Consider the following 22,909-nt stretch of genomic DNA (forward strand, 5'->3'; position numbering starts at 1 on the left):
GTAATAAGTCCCTAAGCATAAATAAAACCTTACATATATATTTATGTCTGTACTTTCACTGGTGTAAGACAAATTGAAATATTTCTTTCCTTTCAAACCACCCAAAAGCTGGCAAGTTCCATGACATTAAACAACATCCTACTCTGTCATACCACACTATGATTACAAAGCAAAGTAAGCTCTACGTGGACACGACCTTCTGTGTTTCTAATTAAGCCCAGCAGTACCATTCCAAGCTGTTAATGATTATCTTCACATCTAGAAAAATTGTTGGAATTACCAATCTCACATTAGACAGCTTAGTTCTCAGTCTTGACCCAACTACAAACACCACCACATTTGTTGGCATAAGCAGATAATTTTCAGTAGCCTTTCCAGATCTATTTCTTTAATTAATTACTTCTAATTTTTGATCAGTCAATTGTATCACCAGAGCAAATAATAAGAGTAACCACAGACATAACCAAACCAGACAAAGATACTATTGTATCCTTGTGATTTTCACAGCTACAGACATCCAGGCCAATACAATGCAATTAGGATTGAAATCATCAGGATTTCCCCCCTCTAGGGTTTTTGGGTAGCTGTTCTGGGGTTTTTCTGGGGGAGTTGTTTTGTTTTGTTGTTTGTTTGGGGTTTCTTTGTGTGCCTGTTAACAGCGTGTGATAAAACACCACTTGGGATGGCATCTTCTTCTCGTTCTTAAAAAATTGCCCTAGTCGGAGAGCAGACAGCCCTGTTCTCACACAAAGACCATTAATATTTATTTATCCTGATATGACTGAAAAATAACAGATTCAGGACAACTTGGAGGTTATTATCTCCACACTTTTTTGTTTCTGTTACAGCATTTTTCTATGACTTCCTGTAATTTGGCAGAGCATTATTCCTGTATTATAACTCAGTGTAAGTATTTTGTCTTCTCATATGAAGCATGCAACACAAAGTCTTCACTTATTGTACAATAATAATGATAATGCACTGTATAGTATACTTCACTGCCTCAATGGATTAAAAAAGGCAGGCTTTTTTCTCTTGGACCAAAATATTCATAATACCTGAACTAAAATACCTTTTCAGAACATCAGGTTGCTTATTGCCATATTGCTGACTAAACAAGTAGGCAGTCTTTGATGTTTGTTACATTTTTCTTATAAAGTTTTCATTGATAAAATATTAAATTTATTTGAAAAGAACAATCAGTAACAAAAATAGCACTTGTTCACTTCAACACTATAATTATATATTACATGCTAATTATACATCAGCAATAAACAACTGCAGTAATTGTGCAGAATTATCATGGAGTCTCCCAGTAATAACCTGCCACAGTGACAAAGTAGTAAATAATGGACTGCCCACCAAGCCAGGTGAGCCTTTCTCCTCTTCAGTGAAATTTATACTGCAGCAGATGTACAGCAGAAGCCATGTTCTGGGCATGATTGGATAAGAATATACATTTATAATCACAAAAATATCATATACAATAATCTCAATTTTGTATACTCCCTTCTGCCAAGGGAAATGTTTTACCTTTACTTTAGGAAATAGCAGATGTCAGTGTCAGCTCTGGTGTATTTGTTCTAGCAGTTCTAGTGGTGACATGAAATTCTGGCAAATAATAAATATTGAATGTTTTACAAAATTTACAATATTTAGAGACTGTCATGTAAGAGCTAGATTATACTACTAGGTCTTATTCAAGGTGCATAAATCAGCTCTTTAATTGTGTTCAACATCTAAAATAAGCAAGAATGCCAACAGAAAACAATCAATGGTTTAAATAGGACCTGTTTTAACTGGAACTGTAACCAAGAAAGTTACATTGTTAGTAATTCAGTGTTGGTTGAAAACCACTCCTCTTGTGACTGATTTATACAGACTGAAGTAGGCAGATGTTATGCTACAGGTAGATATGAGGTCGTAAGAAACCACTTCACAGTCTTCCCTGAAGTACAGTGTCAAAAAGGGCACCTGTGGTAAAGGATCTTTCGGATTAGTCTTTCAAATCAATGCATGAATTAAAGGCAATTTACATATAAATGGGCTAATACTCTGGCTTTGAAATTAGATGAATTTTTAAGAGATTTAAGAAATAGCAGAAAAGGTCAGTTGGGCATTAAGTATACATACTGCAACTTTTAAAAACTGCCTGTTTTGGAATTACATCTTTCTGGCTTATTAATATTTTGTATTCACAGCCTGTTCTGCTCTGAAAGGTAGGCCAGCTATTTGGGAGCAAACAAAGATAATCCATGCTAGGGATATCAGATTTGAGGTAAGCATAGTGTAGGGCTCAGAAAGTAAAATTTTCTTAATATTAACATACTTTGAAAGTATTTCTGTTTTCATAAGGCGAAACTAATATTTGTCCTCCACACAAATAAAACTTCCAGTATGGCTTGATTGTTCCCTTTTTATACCCTTATGACAAGAATGACATTTATCCCTATACAGCTAGACTTGCACAGGATTTTTTTTGTGCCTAAAAACCCAAACACATGCCACATGCAAGATTTAAGAAAACTTTACTAAACCCTACATGCTGCTGCTTTTTCACCACAACACACTCTGGTGATGACCCTTTACTTTGCAATATTAGGAAAGTACAATAATCTAGAATCCAATATTGTATTTTAAGAAGTGTAACAATTACCTCTTTTTTTATATATATATATATATATATCTGTGTAATTAAATAGTATGTTCAACTTCCCATTTATGGGTGGCACAGAACTCAAATATAAAAATATAGTCAAATGATGGACACTGAAATAAAGTACTTTTTTCAAGGCTAATATTTGACAGACAGTGCTTGCTCAATCCACCTAAATAAAATTCAGCACCACAGAAATAAAAACAATGTGGTTCAATGCTGAAACTGTTTTAATAACAGTACTTCCATATTCTCAGCATGCATGCCATTGACTTGAGGTTTTGTCATCACTGAGATGGATCACGTTCATTCGATTTACATTTTTCACAGTTACAGAATCACAGAAAGTGAGGGGTTAGAAGGGACCTCAAAAGATCAAGTCCAACCCCCCTGCAGGGGGGAGCAGGGTCACCTAGAGGAGGTCACACAGGAACATGTCCAGGTGGGTTTTGAATGTCTCTAGAGAAGGAGGCTCCACAATCTCCCTGGGCAGCCTGTGCCAGCACTGTCACCCTCAGTGAAAAGTTTTTCCTTATATTCAAGTGGAACCTCCTATGCTCAATTAGCCTTGGGATAAAAAGAGGGAAGGTCTATGATGAGGGAACAACAATGTTAATTAATAATGACAATAACAACAACAACTATAACAAAAATTTAAAATCTCAAAAAGAAGTAGTGACAGCAAGCAATCCCAGTACACAGGACAGTGACTGATGGACCATGAGATATAGCCAAAGTACTTGCAGAAGTATAACCAAAAAAATAATACTTTAAAACAAAAGGATTGCTTCCTAAAAAGCACCAAAGAGTTATAATTTATGTTGCACCATAAGAATAATCCTTTTGATAATAGCCTACTGTATTTAATGAAGACAAAACCAGCCAGTGTCACGGACATTAACAATACTATTACCCAAAAAGCTTCAAACCCATTTATAATAAAGCTCAAAATCCTTCCATACAGTTAATTTTACAAATTACAGATTTCTAAAGAAAACATGATGATCTAATTAACCTTCAGGACAGTTTCCTTGAAAGCCTGTTTTCTATTGTACTGTGCAGTGCAAAGCTGACTTCTATGTAGTAATTATTAAAATGTTACCTTCCCTCACAGGAAGGCAAAAAGGAATCAACAGATGCTTGAATGAGCCCTGCAGCAAGACATAATCAATACAATACAAAGACAATTTTATAGTTTGACTTCATTTTAGAAGGTAAACAATGAAGCTGAATAAACTTAAATAGAATTGAGGCACATGAACCCAGTAAGGCATAGAAGGTATCCATAGTTTATCAGTTGCGGTGTAAGTGGTAAAAACCTCTAACTCAGAGGAATGAGGTCTAGCCTTTGAGGGGAAAAAAAAATTAACAGCAAATATAGCCAACTTATATCAGAATTTTGTAAAAGAAAAAAGGTAGGGTTTATAGGGCTCTAGAAGATTCTGTCAAATATAACAAAGGGCATGAACTCAAGCTAAAGAAAGGTCATCGTCAAAGAGAATGTAGGAAGAAATGCTTTACACAGAGATCGGTTACAATAGAAAATAAACCACTATGACAACCTTTGCAAAAAGTGATATAAACTTTAAAAGGTGACAGGCAGTTATTGTGCAAACTGAGAAAGAAAGAGAGACAGATGTCTGGCCTTTTCAAAAATGAGCTTTGCATCCATCCATCTTTGAATCACCAGCATTACATCCCTATATACTCCCTCGTAAGTCCACCAAAAGAGAAAATTGACACCAAACTAAACTGAAGAGTCTAACAAGATCTTGACAGCTGAAAAGGGTCTTAGAGATTCTATCTCCAAATGTTATTGCTCAAAACTTGCTCATTTCAGTGAAGGAATAAATCTTCTCCCATCTACTTTAGAGCCTGTGCTTCTCTTTTAATGATTCTCTCACTTTAACAAGTTTGGTTCAATAATTTCAGTGTTTTAAACCAAAGGTATAATCTTGAGTGGCAACCTCCACAATTACGCTGAAGTATTTGATTTTGGTTTTTTTTAATAAATTAACTGTTACCATAACAAGTCTCACTGAAACAAATACAATCAAACCAAGATGCCTCCAGATGCTTAGATCTTTAGTGAAAGAATCAATAAAAATAGTTTAAATTACATGATTCCATTAAAAATTGGCTCTACTATACCATACCATATATAAGTCAAAAAGCAAGCTCTACTAACCAAAGCCAAATGATTGTGTAAGAGGGAAACTAATCCTGGAATTCCAGGATTCCATTCCAACAACATTTGTTGTTGTCTATGCTAACACATTCTACTGAGACTGATCTGTTTTATCCTCAGCATGCACAGTTACAAGCATCTCTTATCAAATTCATTTAACTGATTTCAAATACATCCTGTATTAACATCTCCAATATTAATTTATAACTTCTCTGCCTCAGGAGCATTACACTACGTACACTGTCCTGCAAAGATCCAAAATTATTACATCATTATTTTAGGGCTTAGAAAAAAATAGCAAAATTTTAAATTGAAAAAAATTTAAAATTTATATTAAATTTATTTAAATAAATTTTTAAAAATTAAATGAAGAAAAAATTAACATATAGGACAACTGATCTAAATGTACCTCAGAGGTGATCCAATTATATGGATTTATAAGGAGTAGTACAGTTCCTACCTGAGAAGGGCACTTCAAAGATCAAGATGATTGGAGAAACTCATTTCAATGGATTAAAAACTTTAATCCACTGCATTTGAATAACTACATTCACACATTCGAAATGGAGACAAAACCAATACACTTGGCTATCTGGAATTTGCTGTACATTTCAAGCAAGACAGTATTGATACTCCCTGACAATCAGCTGCTGCTCATCTTACAGAGAGGAACCCGACCCTTGCACAATATAAGCACAGAACTAAAAGATTTCATGCAGGGAGAACTTTTGTCACCTTCCAGCCCCTTTCCCAAGGGAAGAAGGGGGAAAGGGAAGGGAGAAGCAGGGAAGAGGGGGTGGGGGAGGAAACCCAAACCACCTCAAAATTACCATTCGCAGCATTTAGCTCTTTTCACTACCTTTGGGGAGCAAGCTGGGTCTAACAGACTCTGTTTCTAGTGTCTGCTTCTTTCTCACTGTAATTGTAAAGTTAGGATCAAGGAAGACACTTCCATTTGTTCCTCTCTGTCACTAAAATGAAAACGTCTCCTGCTATTTCGTCCGCTTTGAGGATCAGTCCACTGGACAAGACCTCATTTCTCTAGAGTAAGACACATTTTATGAGGTGGGGGGGGATAAAAGATTTATGGAAAAGGAAGATTTCCCTATATTTCCCTTGTACTTCCCTTTTACAAGTGACCCATTAAAAAAAAAGAATCTCATTCAGTTAGGAAAGTAGAAATCTCCCAAATAAAGCATAAAACAAGAAAGTTCTTCCCATCACTAAAAAGAAATAGTTATGTCCAAGAAGTCTTGATTATAACAGACCATCCACAGCTTTATACAAGGAAAAAGGGATAAATATCAAAATAGGTGATAGCTGCTGGTTAGAGTGAATAATTTAGAACTCATTTACTAGGTATGAGTCTGCCAATAAATCAATTGCTCGAGTTGCTTATTCCACAGCTAAACTACTGCACCAGAATCAATTTCAAAACAATTTTTTTACATAACGCTTAACAATTAACCAAAATATATCCATTGATTTTCAAAGAACTTTTCTTTTCACATTACCAATTTAATAATGGCTTTATTCTTTGTCTTCACGTAAATACAAATGAAGGAGGGAGAAGTGTGCTATCTCACTCTCCTGCAGCATGTTCATTTTATGCCACTCAGTGAATCCAAGGGCAAGCAACTGCCTCTGGATATTATCTAGTTCATTTTCACCCTGAAGCAGGATAAACCCAGGTCATTTCAGTATTAGCAGTTTTACTCACACAAGATAATCAAAGATCCTAAGAGCTGCAAGGGAGCCTGACAGAAGTCCTAGCCTATTCATATTCATAAAGGAAAGATTATTGAGTTTCTGATCCATTTGCATGCTTAACTAGCCTTGCTGTATTTCTTATCTAACCTTAAACTCTGGTAAAATTTCAGTCTGTTCTGTCTAGGTCAACCAAAACAAACAAACAGAAAAAAATACTGGTCAGCATTTCTCTCCTTTGCAATGGTCACTTATGGTTAGGAGGAAAGCAGGGGTATTTGAGGGCTTTTTTGGTTTTTGGTTTGGTTGGGGTTGGTTTGTTTGTTTGTTTGGGGTTTTTTTGGTTTTGGGTTTTTTTTCTTGTAAACTACAATTCTTACGAATTTAGAGCCTAAAAATAGTCAAGAAATTACAAGCTAGATTATTTCTAGATTAACCAAGAAATTTATTTAGAGTGGGACCATAGCCTACATCCCCCTGCCCCATAGCTGATGGTACTTTGTGGCTGGCATCACAGTGTATTGAAACAACACACTCCCTCTCACACTTTCTTTGATCATTTCCATTTTACTCCACTGTAATTTATCCTCCTATCAAAGAGGGGCACTGTAGTAAGACTGATGAAATCCAAATATAAGAACCCCCTTTGCTTCCCAAATCAGGTGTATCACGGTGGTTTCTGATAAAAAGTGAAAATATTAAGATTTTTCTTTTACCTTTAAAACCAGTGAGATTTTTTTTCCTCCCCAGAGAACTGACAGTTCAGTCAGCTGAAAGGCCTCAATTTCATTCCAGTTCCCTCAGGGAATGACTATTAAGCTACCAGCTCACCAGCACGACCTCTTGGGGTCCTGTTATTGCCACGTGTATTTGAATGGAAGAGAGCAAAGGCTTTAATGTCTGGAGATACTCTGGCTTGACTGAACTTGGATTTAAAAATTCATATAGCCACATCAGACACCCAGTTCAGATCCACATTAAATAACATCAGCTTAAAGAACTGGAAGATGCAGAAGGCAACAGGCGGAGAAGTAGCAAGAAGGAGGAGGTCTGTATTCAAGTGTACCTCACAACAGATTTCAGAAAAAAACCTCTTCAGAGGTTAAGGCACAGAGATGGGTATTCTGATTACCAATGCCAAGCCTCTTGGCTTCATAAAATCTGCTGTTGTGATCGGATTATAACATTTTTGCAAGAGATAGAGAGGGATAAACTCTACCACAGATCATGGAATAACCTTCACCCCAGCTTTGTCTATTGGGGATTGGGCTCTCCAGCCTAATCCCTTTGTCAAATACAAAGCCTTATACAGCCTGTGTCCTGAGTACCTAAAGCTGTTATGCATTACCAGATCTATTCTAATCCTTCTGTTTCTAACATGTTGTGATGCACGAGATCATGCATCAAAGATGAGGCATCCAGGTTTAGATGCTCACAGCGGTTCCTGTGCCATGAATTACTTGTTTTGGGGTGGCTTTCTTTTCCCCCTCCCCAAGGTGTTTCCAAACACTGTCTATAAAAAGATACTGAAATGGATATGTGTTGTATATTCCCCCTGTGACAATACATAAGCTATTTGGATTTTGTTACTCATTTCTTTGTTCATTGATGTCAGGAAGAAAACCCTGATGGGATTCATGTCTCAGTAAACAGAGCTGTGTGTTCATCTGACAAATACACACTTACGTGAGAAACCTGAAATAGGCCTCTTCTATGTATTACTCAATCTTTACCTGAAAGAAGAAAACACAACTTAGAGGTCTTTAATAGAGAGGGCCACAAAATTATTAAATGGAGAAATTATTTCTAAGCCCTTGGTAGGAGGTATAGTATTCTCCATGGGAATCCCACTGAATTCCTCAGAACAGTTCTGTCTGGGGGGACTCGGTCTCCACTTAACTTCTTAGGGGGGGTTTGCCAATACTTGAACAAGTGTACATTTACAGTACATACTTCTGGCACAAAACCACCAAAACAAAACAAAACAAAATAAAACAAAAAAAAAAAATTCAATAATCATTAACATTCAGAGGATCAATTATCAGCTACCTGTTAAAGTACCAGTAGCCAGAATGTCTATTTAGTAAATAGCATCATAACTGGAAAGCATTTCCATCAGTACCACATACCAGCATTTTAAGATAACAAGTAAACACAAATTTTGTGAAACCTTAACATACATATGTGTTTGGGGTTTTTTTTGCAAGAACAATATTACGTATTTTCATTCAGATTTTATTTTAAACCTTAGCCCAGAGATCATGAATTCTGAGTGCTAATTACAACTGCTCTTCAGCACGAGTCACAACTCCACCCTTACAGACAGCACAACTACAGCTGATCAATGTCCTAAAGGAGTTACATGAAATGACAATAACTTCTCACTACTATACAGTCAACCAATGCATTGAGTAAAGAGAAGAGAAAAGCAAAAGTATTTCTCATCTCTGTACACTAAGAGCTCCTTGTTAGGATTTATATTAACTACACAACTATTTAGCTCCAAGGATAAGAAAAAGATTGGTATCGTATAGCTCAGTGTAAAGGATGATTAGAGTGATTTGGCAGTGTGCAAGGAAGGGACAATATGACCCTATGCATTTCCCTCTCAATTACATTAGTGTATTACAGGAGAATGGAGATTAAACATTCCTGTCATGCACAAGACATACACAGCTGCCTCTTACTATTTGGTGAAGGTCACGAGTAAGGCCAAACCTATAACCGAATTCCTGCTAAGTAATTCAGCAGCCCCTTTTCCAAATGTTATTTGATAATGAATCATTAGGAAAAAGGAGCCTGGAGAAAAAAAATGTCAATGTTTAGGAAAGAAGTAGATGCAAAAACTCATACTGTTACTGTAAATTTGTGACAGGAAGATTTATCTAAGCATAAGTAAAAAGCCACCACAAACAGAATTAACCTAATCTGGCATTTTGTCAGTCAAAAGTGCCAAACAAAACTGGAAAGTGCTCTATATACTACCTCATGGATTCCATTAAATCCCTCTATCCATGTGCACATTTTGTGGGACAGTGATTTCCTCACTGATAGCTTGCCTATGGTTTTCTTGCCATCAGTATGATTGACTGTCACCCAATAAAACCCATTTAGTTTCACAGAATTAACACAAGCATTTATGAAGAAGTATATGTTCCAGAAACACAAAATTCCAATATTTGGGATCAACTGTTGTTGAATCAGAATAGAGAATTCATGCTTTGTTTTGTGTTCTTCCAAAATGCCATTCTCAAATGTAAGCAAAAAGTAAAGAACAATGTACACAGCATTAGGTATTGTGAAAGGTCTGCAAATAGGAAAGAAAGGCTTCTGAAGTACAAATTCTGCTTGATAAGGACACAGTATTTTAAAACACAATGACACCTTAAAAGTACACCTGACTGACAGTAACCACTCTCAGATGTTCACTTTAGTACTGGCACCTGGATCAGAACTGTCAGATGGCAGTGTTGACACCCAGAGTTGGGAGTTTGGAGACCAAACCAAAAATGCCCTGAGAAGACCACTTGGGACAGCCAAGCTACTGGGAACAGTCAGAAAAACATCCTCAGCTGCCAAGCTTCAGCAGTTTGGAGCACCATATCTAAACCAGAGTCTGCACTAAAAATAGTATTTTTCCTGATATTGAGAAGGTAATAAACATACCTCAGAGTAAAAATAAGAATAAACTAAGTGATGGATAACAAAGCCTACCCTTGTTACAAAACTTACAGCCAACTGAACACTGAAGAATACAATGCACTTCCAAAAGCATTCAGACCAACTTCACTGAAGCTATGAAATATCTATGTCTGCTTTCACCAGTGCTCCAGGAATTAATAGTGTTTGTTTGTTTTTTTTTTTAAAATCACTCATGGCTACCTGATTTAACACTACTCTTTCAAAAGTCATCATAGTTATACAATCAAAAATCTTAAAACAAATATTAATTCAAAAAAATCATCATCGCATGAAAGGAAACCCTAAAATATTTTTGTCTTATTAATCCCATTTAAAACATACCAGGTCTTTATCCTTCAAAAAAGGATCTCTACATTTCTCCAGCTAATGAACCTGAAAGCATAAAGGCAACTTTAAAGTCCAGCTTATATATTACCTATACATCTTTATATAGAGAGAATGTAGAAACACTAATTTCCAAGCCAACATTTTGAAGAGACTGACAAACATTAAAAAAGCCCAGGCATCTACCCATTAAGAAGCTTTAGCTGTGAACATATTCCAGGTATGTTTTGGAACTATACTAAAATTTCAATTATTTGACCTTCCTTGACATTACACACATTTGTACCTCAGAGTATGTTTCAGATTCAAGGCTGAAGAAGATGGACTCATGATACCTAAATAATATATTATCCAATAAAAAAAGATACTTAAAAATAACTGTCAAAGGTTACAGGCAAGATTACAACTTATTATATTAAAACTTAGATTCATTAATTTTTATTCTGTGGTCTGGCTTCAAGGCCCACCATTTTCATTGTTTGGAATAAAGAAAACAAGATTTGAAACCCAAAGGTACAGGCTGAGGTTTACTAGCAGAACCCAGGAAAACCTTTTCAATGAGCAGCAGCAAAAAACTTGATTATTTTGGAGGGTTTTTTTTCATTACAATTGAAACCAATAACTTAGTGATTGGTTATTAAGTAACATTAATAACGAATTAATAATTAACATTAATATAATATTAATAATTAATTGGTAATTAATTGCTTATAACCACATTAATTACAAGGTCTCTTCAAGGAGGGCTCAGACAAAAAAACCAGAAAACTCAAAGCAAAAATATAGCTTCTATATAAGTACCAGGAAGTTTTTAGATGGAGTTGGCATTTGAAATGCTGAAGAGAGAAGGAAACTTTAATTTCTGAGGCTTCATGGGTTTTTTCCTAAATTTTTCATCTCAGCAAGTTACTAGAACCACTGTAATAAAGATTGCATCTCCTCTAGGAAGAGTTTACGTGACCTGTTACATAATCATGTCCATGCAATGGGACTAATCATATACCATCGTTTCCAAAACGTAACAAGAGGGATTTGAAGATTTTAAAAACTAAGATTTATATTTTCGACCTTGGACACACCCAGAACATTATGATTTATACTCCTACCAGAGATTTATAGGAAGATATAGTCCATATCTGAGAGATCTGAATTTCAATGTGAATGGTTGTTAATTAAAATACTGACATTGGTGCACCCTAATCTTAAGTTCCAGCAAGAATGACTCCAGCTCCACACAATAGTGAGACATGTTCAGAAGTATGAGATGGGAGCTTAAAGGCTAAAAGCTGTCCTGAAATCCTGTCATGCTACTGCCGTAGATTTTTTTTACTTATTTATGAAGTATTTCATGATGAATTCCAGTCTTTTTGAAGCTGTCACTAATTTAATACTTGCATCAGAAATCTCAACCGAAATACCCCTAGTACCTGTAACATAACCTTCCCTCCACTCCATCAGATATTCATAAGTATGAGGATGGAGCAAACGTAAATTATGAAACACATCTAGGAAATGTATTCAGCCCATCACTTATATGCACAGAAAGATGTCCACCAGAAGTTTTAAATATAGCACAAATCTTTCAGTATTTCATTCCTGAGAACTGAGACAACTGTAGTTTGCTCTGAGAAAATCAAAAACTAAAGCCTTGTTACAGTGGCAGTTTTCCTGTACTCTTTACTCATTCTGTTAGTCACAGAGTTTGCTTTTTTATGAAGATACACAGAACTAGATTCTTCTAATAAAGCCCTACCAAGCAGACAACAATGGAAATTCCTTTCCCTCTGAGAAGTCAAATGGGAGTACTTAACATTTTTCTGTAACTGCTAAACCAAAGGCTAATCATAGAGACCAGTGACAGTTAATGGGTCTGTATTAGTTAAGCTGGTCAGACAGCATTTAACCTTCATTTCTGTTCAGGTGATGTCTACAAGTCATTAAAGCAGAGAATTAGGTGCAGACTATCCAACCAATACAGTGCAATTCAGGAATGAGAGCTGCTTAATAGCTCTAAAAAAAAATTAAAAATAAAAAAATCCTTTTTGGTTTCTTTTAAGTTCACTTAGCCTGTGTGTTCCACCTACAAAAAGCTCAGCAGCAGACAAGGGTTTGGGCATTTCAGAAGACTGCCCAGCACCTGCCCATCAACTCAGTTCTCTACTTCCATGCTCCCATCTCTTTGCCCATACTAATTGCTCCTTTCACCTAAGGGTCTGGAGCTCTCTGGATCAGAGAACACTTTATCTTAGAGGTTTGTAAGGCAGCTCTCAAAGGGGGTCCTGATTTGGAATTTATTAAAATACGGCTTGTCAAACCTATGGTATCTAATGTGAAAAATTAAAATATAGTGAGAAATTAATGTATTTGTATAATAAATTTGTAAATTTCTGTCTTTGCATGGGAGCAAGATGAGCTGAGGCAAACTCAAAACCACAGGACAGGTGTTTGAAAACTGAAATTCTTATATTTTTTTAATCCTTATGCATAAGCCTGAAAGTGGCAGTTGCTAAGAAAACTCATTTAAGAGCACCTTCTGCTAAAGTAAGCTTTAGAATGGATATTTACTTAACAGTTACTGCCACAGTTTGGTAACAATAACAAAACTCTAATACACAATCAAGTGAGAAAATCACTAAGAAATAAAGTAGCAAGTAATTTTTGTAAGATCAAAAGTTTCTACAAACTGCTTGAGATTTTTTGAACAGTGCCTCATGCAGTTGAATTCCAGCCTACTAGTAAATGGGACTCACTGGGGTAACAAAGTGTGCTGAGTCTACAAAAGGACAAAAATGCCAAAAGGATTTATAAACACATTGAATGTAATTTACATTCTGCTGAATTTAGTGTCTGCCAAGCCTGGCACACTACTTGAAACAGTGTCTTTATCAGACATCAGGGTAAAATTTAGGAAAGCTGGGAGATAGAGAAATTTCAAAATCATTTGGAAGAGCCTCATCACAGCTCATTGCCATGCTTCAAGACAGCTCTTTTTATAAGATGATGACTATATGGTCACTATGAAGCCATGCTAAAACTCTTGATTCCTAAGGATAATTAAAAAACTTCTGGAACTGAGTTTTTAAGAAATGTCAAAAGGACGGGAATATCGAAAGAGTTATGTTTTGGAAGACAGTCTGTGTCCACAACCTCTCTTAGAGAGTTTTCAGGGAAAAATGCTTTCTGCCTTATCAGTTTTTCTAAGTATCTTTTTCCATCAGCATTTTTTAAAAGTCTTTCAAGAAAAAAGATCTCTTGAAAAATTGTTGAAGACAAATTTGGGAGTTGCTGCAATATTCAGAAGTGCATTGTCTAAGGTACTCAGTTTGTGCTGGACAGTGCATAAATACTGAACAACACCACAGCAAACGTGCAAAAACTGTCACCACAAATTAGCAGGACAGTGAACAAGGTCTGATCCTTGCCTTAATCAAGGCACAGCTATTTCACATTTTCATCATAACTTCTTGTATTTCAGAATTTTCTGTAAATAAAAGCCAACAACACAAAAAATCCCACTAACTTTACAGTATTAATTTGTGAGAATGATGCAAAGCTTGGCCTGTAAAAACTATCAGCTTTCCTCTTGTTTATAGTAAAGGAGGACTTAGCTTTCACTTCCCAGACAAATATTTTCCTAATAGACAATATATCAAACTACAGCATTTACAATGAGACTGCACTTGGAGATGAAACTTTTCTCCAAAAATGTAGATAGGTAAAGGAGACACATACTTGTATCCTCAGATTTCTATCCTCAAGCCCAATAGCCAGGGAAAGCAGTAAACCAAAGAAAAATAAAACACATGAAAAGATTCATCACCTTTATACTTAACCATGGCCCATTTTCTCAGCTCCCCCCAGTTCTGGGGACATGCCTTGCTTCTCATGTGAAATGCCTGGAATTCCATTAACCCTCTTTAAAATAGTCCTCTGCCTACTATTTCACTATCTTTATACAATCTTTTTAGAAAAAGACAAAAAAGAACACCCCGAACCAACCAAGAAAAACCCCACAAAAAATTCCTGAGCTCACATAAACAATGCGGCTTCCCACCCCTAAGTTTGTAGCCTGAACTTGGAATGTACAGCTCCCAGGAGTCCTGCTGAGTCCAGCTCATTAAGATAAATAAGTACCTGCTATACCTCAGCTAGCACAAAGAAATGTGAATTTTTAAACAAGAGTAATGCCCAGAATCCTAGCCAAACAAGGCAGAAACTTCAGAGTCACTTTCTTCAGCATTTCAGGTGGTTTCCTGTAAGTTCAGAGCCAAGTATTAAAAACAGCTTCAAAAGCTCATGGCTTGCATTCACCCCAAATAAAACAGATTAGAATCAGCTAAAAGGAACCAAGGTAAGTTGAACAAAACCTTTATGTTTCAGCAAATATTTGCCCAAACAACTAAAATGTTCAGTTTTAATACCTGGAGCTGGTAACCCCACAGATGCATAGCCTATATCTGCACGTGGTCCCACATCCACTACTCTAAACTTATTCCTGGAAGTATTGAGTGGATTTTGACTTTCATGCTTTTTTTGTTTCCCTAAATAAATAAGTCTTAAGATAAGAACATGTCCTGGCAACACCAGCAATTTTCAATGCTATTTTGCTACACACTATAAAGCAGCAAACATGCTCAGGGCTGTATATGAAATCCAATACACTGATCAGTCAGTTCCCTCCCAGAATTGGCCACTGCTACCCTGACAGGTTTTCAATTTCACTTGGGAATAAGCTGTAATATGTTCAGGAAAGAAATATCTAGAAACAGCCATTATATTTTTTCATGCACATCTGGGGAGGTTTCCACTCTGCTTAAGAGCGGAAGCAAATTTTCAAGCAAAGGTTAATTATGCACTAACTTTTTAAGAGCATGTAAAATGATTTACAACAGGTTGCTGGCAGATGTGGTAACACTGGTTACCTCACTGCACACCTGTAAAAAACTTCATATTGACAGCTGCTTTATGCAGAGGAATTATTTTTTCCTTATTCCTCTCAAAAGAGGCAGAAAACACAGCATTCTGCAATCTACATTCATGACTTAAAGCATGCATACCAGTGGAGATCTCCTGGAATCAGTGGCACAGCTTTTGTGAACTTCAGAGCAGCCTACATTTGTCCAAAAGGAATTCAATTGAAAGAATGACATCCAATATGCTCTATATCCAGAATGACATCTGAATAATGCAAGAAAGGAATGACACTGAGGGGAAAGTTCTTTTACCTGTCTAGTTTTACCCACCCAAAGAGCCTGAAGCAGTGACCTGCTGGTAACCATACACAGTTTGTTTCAATTCTAGATGCAAGTTCACTGAAGTCAACTTGTCAATACTGGCTATTGATAGGTGAACACACAGTCTGACTACCATTTTCCTCTTAATACTTGTGAATTTTCAATATTTCAGAATAAATATTAGTAAATGTTGAAGGCCTGCTTCATTACTAGAAATAAACTAAAACTTTTCAAGGGAAAAATTCTTTTAAATTAATATTTGCAGCAACTTAGATGATGCAAAAATGTTACAAATTGAATGACTCACAAGTACCTTCCAGGTACCATACCTACCACATATATTTTTAGATGCCCTATACACATAATTGATACAAACCATAGTGGCACTACTAAAGCAGGTCAGTAAAAATCATCTTAAGTAAAATAATGATTCAAAACAGTATCAATGCAAAAATTGGTTGAGCAAAGGTCACAGCAATCTGTATGCAATTAAGTTCAGAACAGTGAACACAGCAGTACCTGTATGTGCATTAAAAACCCCTAATATTAGTTAAACTTTTCTGAGGTAAACACCTTACCATGCTTTGGTCCATGCTTTGAGTTTGGACTAACAATAAGCAAACCCAATGCAACATAAATGTTACAAAAAAAGCAACTAATGTAAAATTCCCATTTTGTCTCTTTGCCAGATGCTAAAAAATTAACCCCCCACATATAAATTATATTCTCCAAAGTTATCATACTGAATTGTCTTACATATTTCTAATGCAGTTGCACACTGTAATGCACATTTGAATTTTAGATTAAGCACATGGAGGGTTCACACAAACCCAGTAAAGGTAATCCAGCCCTTCTCAGATGGGCAGCACCTAACTCTAAACTGCTTACTCTATGTTTACAGACAGCTCAGGCACAGATGAAATAATTCTCTCTGTACTTTGTCTTTCATTAAAAGTAAAAAAAAAAAAAAAGTAATGGAAGAAGTAAAGTCTAGGGAAAGGTTTCTAAATTATACCATAAAGCACATAATAGTCTGAGTTCTTGTTACCCTTTGTTGCCAGCAAGTAACAGTAAAATAGCCCATTAATGCTACTAATCATAGATCATGCAGGCACTCATCTCTGGCCCGGAGACATGATAATATAAAAAAGTAGTGCCACCTTCGGTACTTCATCTAATTAAGAGTGAATGCAGAGATCAGTTTAATGAGAACCAAGTACTCCATCTCTTTCTGGAAAAAGAGAGATCACCTATTAAATTTAAGTGGCCAGAAATATTTTGTCAGCAAAGAAAATAAATTGAAAACATCATTGGACAGATGAAAGGGTGTTACATAGGGGAGAGTAATTTGTAGTATGAGGAGTAGAATATACATAACCATTTTACATCCTCTTTCCTCATCCCCACTATCAGCTGCTCTGTTTCATGTGGTTTTAATGTATTGCAGTCATTCTCACATGTTGCCATAAGCACAATCTTATTAATTTTAAGGAAAGAAATCAGTCCCAGGTCTTTTAAGGAAAGAAATAGAGCCTGGCAGGTCTGTCAGCACTTTGTGATCCTCGCATGGTACTGTGTACTCACGTGTTCTGTAATAACATCCTCATCATCGGCCAGATGGGAGACTCACTGAGACTCTTCCATAGCATTGGAATCAGAATTATGATTGTGGTTAATACAGAGATTCAACTCTACAGTCCTGCAGACCAGCAAGGCTCTAACCCATGAAATGGTCGAGAAACAGCTGAGCAGATACTAAACAACTGCACACTATCCAGGTACATTTGTCCCAGGTACAGTTACACAGTACACAGCAGAGGACAGCATGAAACATTTTAGTACTAAATCTTTGAGATGTGGCCTGATGAATGACAGTTTCTTTGTCCTATTTAGTAGGTGCAGTTAAATTAGAAAGTCACCTGATTTCCCCAACAACAAAACAAAGAACAGTTTACTGGCACTTGATGAGAAAAGATTTTTAAGAATCTGCAATGCACCTGAAGAGCCCAAACTGTCTAATAGTTTTTCAAGTCTACTATCAATAAGGTTAAGAATGAAGTTATTTTTACTAGCACTGTAAGACAAGCTGCCACTTTGTCAAATTATTTCTTACTAAAACTTACTGCATTCATAAAGCATTAACATAATTTATTAAAACAATTAGAATGCATCCCTGTTTTCTTTTAACTAGATTATTCTGTGTACGGGTAATTACATTAGACAATAAAGGAATAATAGCACCAGATTTCTAAAATCATCTGTAGAGTACAATTTTATCATGAGTGATTCTTTAAATAATCAGTGTTATTTCTTGAAGTCCATGATACTCTCAGTCCTACATTTAAAAAAGTACAAATGAGGGAACAAGCACTGTAATAATCAAAAGCACTGAATGGTAACTGTACTTTGAGGGGCTCTGAGTTAAGGGTGCACTGCTGTCTTCTTCCACTGACAACAACCCCAGAAGTGGGAGCTGTCATTACATTATCTTCATACAAACAAAGAGAAGAAACCTCTCCTACAGAACAGCCCTCCTACCCCATATCTTCAACACCAGAGATCTTCTGAAACACCTAATTAAGTCTAATATCTAAAAACAGTTAGCAGCATATTTTAAAAACTGTTTTCTCAGTGGAAATGCCATCAACTGTAACAGAAAACTGTTAACCCACGTGGTCTTTTCTTTACCGTTCCTAAACTTCTTGAAGTTTTGTTAGCACTGTGCATTGCCTACATCAAACAAAGGTGCCCTGAACTTTAAGAATCATTAAATATTTTACAGCATGGAAGAAAAGAGCAGAAAGTCAAGTGGAAGAGGAAGCAAGAAGAATGAAAAAAATCAGCAAAAAATGAGAACAAAAATTACTAAACTGTCCAACAGCAGAGCACAAAATACCATCATTACTTTATTCCACATTAATGAAAGTAACCCTAGAGTTGAAGGGCATCTCATAGACTAAAAAGACAGTGTCAACTTTTATTAGATCTACTGGTCCTTCCTTTTCCCAGCAACATGAAACATATGCAAAGTGTAATGTCAGTGTTGGTTAATTTAACGTTACCAGCTGTGAAGCAGGTTGAGCACACCTTTGTCAAGGTGTACTTGAGAAAAAAGCGACATGTGAAACATTATGTCTGCTTCATTCTATCCTTCAAGACATCCCATTTGTTTGAAGAGATTCAGAGTAGGGATAAAATCCACATTTTTAATAGTTTTACACTACAAAAGACTACTCTCTTCTGGAATTCTGTGAAATCCTTGTAGTCCAAAGACAAGAGCTCTCCAAGCAATCTGCAGCAGATTTGGCCCTTGTCTAACTGAAGACAATAACTTTATGGAAATACATAATTCAGAACATTCACTCCCTGCTTGGCCCTCCTTTGGAAAAGATTGTACCTCAAGCACATATCATGTTTCAAATTAAACCATTTTTTTTTTTTCAGATGAAAACCACACAAAATACCCAACCAAACAAATAATTACCACATCACAACCTCTACACAAATCACATCTTTTACCCAGGAAAGTACCTGAAGAACTGCTTAAGAAAACAGCACCCACATGAAACAATCCTCACCATGCCCTGCTAAAAATGAAATCTGAGCCAGAGCTTTCCCAACAGAGTTTATGGCTTAATCCATACAGTTTAAATGAAGGACCTACAATCTATCTGGGATAAATCTGAATTAATCTGAAAGCTTCACCTGGCACTCAACTGTTCATTTATTCCTTTCACACTCAGAAATAAGAAATAATGTATTCAAGTGAAAAATGCAGCACAAAACCTTCAAGCTTCTTTCTCAAAACACAAAGGCTCTCAAGTTTGGATAATGGACCTTCTAGTTGGAAGGGGGCACAAGATACATCTACATTGACCATGTTAACTACTGGAACTCGCACCACTTGTAGGTCCCGAGTTTAAGGTGCTCCCTCCTTCCCACCAGAGCCACAGGAAATATAGGATCTGATTAGTAATCATAGCAGTAAAAAGGCAGGATCTAATCTGAAAATATTGTTATTTTTGTGGCAGAGTAACCAAGGAAAGCTCAGATCAGACAGCAGTCCCTAAAACAGTGTGTTACCTTAAAAATAAAATTGTTTTATATTATAATAAATATATGCCCTCAGCAGCCCCTCATTATCATTTAAGCAGAGAAAATCTAGAGAAAAACATACAGTAGGGTTTTTTCAGTGCTCACCCTGGAACAACTGCAGCTGTTAAATTCAAGTAGAAAATTCATCCTTTCGCATTCTTTACTTTCAGACAAGCAAAGACCTGACTTATCTATTGATAGCTTTGCCAGCTACCCTAAATGAACTGCAAATAATTTTCTGAAAGCTTTGTATAAGTCTAGGTATTTTTCAATGAAGTAAAAAGACAACAATCTTGAATTTCTTTTCCATCAGACATTTCCACATCAGTGAAACTGTGCAGCAGAAGGCAAATAGGAGATGATTCAGTGCAGGTGATTGCACATATCTTCAGTAAAGATACTGAGAATACGTTTTTCTAAGATTCATCCAAAATCTAAAGTTCCTTATCTTCTTGGGAGCTTACACTTTGCTTGGGGTGTTTCTATGTTTTTTGAATGGACTAAGAGGACAAGACTGGGAAGGAGAAAGGGTCATTATATGCATTTCAGAATGCAGCAAACAAACAAAAACGAAAAACCACACAACAGCCACTTGCATCCCATCCATTTAATAAACATAAAAGACAAAAATAATCTGCAAATTTTCCATTTAGAAGACAGACCTAAATCTAATCCCAACATTCTATTCCCAGTCTACTAAAAGTCAGGCATCCTACAGTGAGCCAACATGATTAACTGCCAGTGAAGCATTCATATTTTATGAATCCAAAGAATTTGTAACTGAAGTTAAAAGTACTATTATAGCCTGGAATTCATATTTGAAAAAGAGGATTTACAATGTCTCACACAACTGTAGGAAATCTCTAAGTTTACTGGTATAAACCAGACAACTGGTACTACAAGAAAAAAACACAAACATGAATGAACTGAAGCTATACAGTTACACAAATAAGAGAGATAGGAGACAAATATATACAAAGGCAGGAAAGAAAAATGTGAAACCAAAGAAAAAAAACGTAATCATCCACATACAAAGACAGCACTGCTGCCAGATCCAAGCAGCACCATGATTCTTTTAAGGCCGTGTTATTCTCGTCTTCAGCATCCAACCAAAAAGTACAGGAATTTCCAGTTCAAGTACAAGGTGCAGTAAAACGAAATTAACTTGATAAAGAACTAGGCTTCCATTAAAAACCCACCCACAGGAATACAGAGATGGAGACAAAAATACAAAAAAAAATTTGTTGCACAAATTTACTTTAAGGATTTCCCTTTAAGTATCATAAGTTTAGATATTCAGTCTGTTAATGAAGTACAGACACAGATATGTTGCCATTTGGTTTGTTCATACATTATTTATAAATAGCTTTAAAACTCTTACAATAAAAGCTACTACCAATAATCTCAACGAAGCAGCTGTCATGAGCAGTCTGCAGGAAGTCTGAGAAAAGAGGCAGTAGCACTGAATCTTCTAAAACTCTTCTACCACCTCCCACAATTATCTTAAATATCACTGGTAGTCTCCCCAGTGACTGCTCCAAGGCATGCTTTTTAAAAATTTTTTCTTCTTTTTTTCCCTTTTAATTCATTTATTTGAGGACAAAAGAGGACATTATTTTTCCAAATACGCACGGAGGGGGTGGGGGAACATCATGATTTTCTTTAGGAGCATCCCTGGAGAGGTTTCTTCCTGAACTGCCCCTTCCACAGAAGAGATAACCGAGATTTTATACTGTTTAGAAATAACTGAACTGTAAAAAAAGTAAAAACTTTACTTTGGTTTGTTTACACTTCTCATAAAATTCCTTTCCAGACCCTATTCAGTAAGTGTAATTTTATCATCTTGTCACTAGACTGAGATTTGTGTTACCCACACAAGGTCAGTACTTGTGTATTACAGACTTCAAGATCAGTTTTTCACACACCACTTGATATTTCCGTGGTACTAGTGAGGGCCAGTTCACTGATGGTCTATGGAGCTTTAGGATGTCAAGAGCAGGAAAGATGGAAAAAAGAGATGTCCTCACACCTCTAATATCTGGGGACATTCAATCAGCCTGCAAACTCAGAATATTACTGCAGTTCAAATAAACAACTGCTATTTTTCAGCTCACTTTAACATACAAAGTACAAATTGACATCAATGCAATGTAAACCAATCCTTCCCCAGCAGCAACACATCTCAGCAGCTCTGCACGTGGGGAGCACACAACTGACCACAAGAATTCAATCAGTCCTTACTCTGGGTCTCACTTGTAATTCTTACTCCTTTACTCACCAGTAGAGAAAGAAGAATTTTTGTATATTGCAAATCAAATTATCAACACACAAACTACCAAAATATTTCAGAAGTCTATGTTGCCTGTGAGCAAGAGAATGAAAACAAGAACACTGAAAGCTTGTTTTTAAGGCAGATATCCTGTAAAGAACTGAGCTCCTTCACTAATAGCACAATGTATAAAAGGGGTCATTTAAAAAACAAAAGAACTTGGGGTGCTAGCAACGCCATGGTGAGACACATTAAACATGGCTCATATTAATTAAAAAACAGAAGAAAAATTTGTAATTTACTCAAGACTCCAAGCTAGTTTTAGATGAAAATGACATCCTGTGGGTAGCGAATCAGCATGATCTGGAATTATACATTTTCAAACTATTTAATGAACCTTTTTATTGCTGTTATTTGCATTTTGAAAAAATAATTTTACAAAGAACGTTTAAAAGCATGGTGTTTAGCCAAAAAAAGCTTAAAGCCTGGCACTAACTCTACACTCCTGGCACATCAATCAGATCTCTCATCATAAAGGTGAGTAAAAAAAGAGATCATATGATAAGCAGAGATTAGATGGGAGAGACTTTTCTTATTATTACCATAAGTAACAGCAATGCTGCTAAAGCACCACCTTACTCCTACACTGAAGACACTTTGCACTCACCTTAGACAAAGGGGAAATGTTGAACCTACAGTTCACATCAGCAGAACTAATGAACCAAGAGAATGGA

The 22,909-nt window shown here is 36.1% G+C and overlaps 1 protein-coding gene across 4 annotated transcripts in view; it reads right to left on the reverse strand.

Annotated features, from left to right (window-relative positions):
• The window catches only part of FHIT (fragile histidine triad diadenosine triphosphatase), a 513,616-nt gene that overhangs the window by 427,071 nt on the left and 63,636 nt on the right, over positions 1-22,909 (reverse strand). For 2 of the 4 annotated variants that reach the window (XM_071756165.1, XM_071756168.1), the window contains one exon: positions 8,238-8,284. The exons of the other annotated variants lie outside the window; for them this stretch is intronic. The gene's annotated coding sequence lies outside the window, so the exon portion shown is untranslated. The remainder of the gene's footprint in view (positions 1-8,237; positions 8,285-22,909) is intronic. 4 annotated transcript variants of the gene reach the window in all.

The sequence above is a fragment of the Heliangelus exortis genome, chromosome 12 (assembly GCF_036169615.1).
Source record: "Heliangelus exortis chromosome 12, bHelExo1.hap1, whole genome shotgun sequence".
Lineage (NCBI taxonomy): Eukaryota > Metazoa > Chordata > Aves > Apodiformes > Trochilidae > Heliangelus > Heliangelus exortis.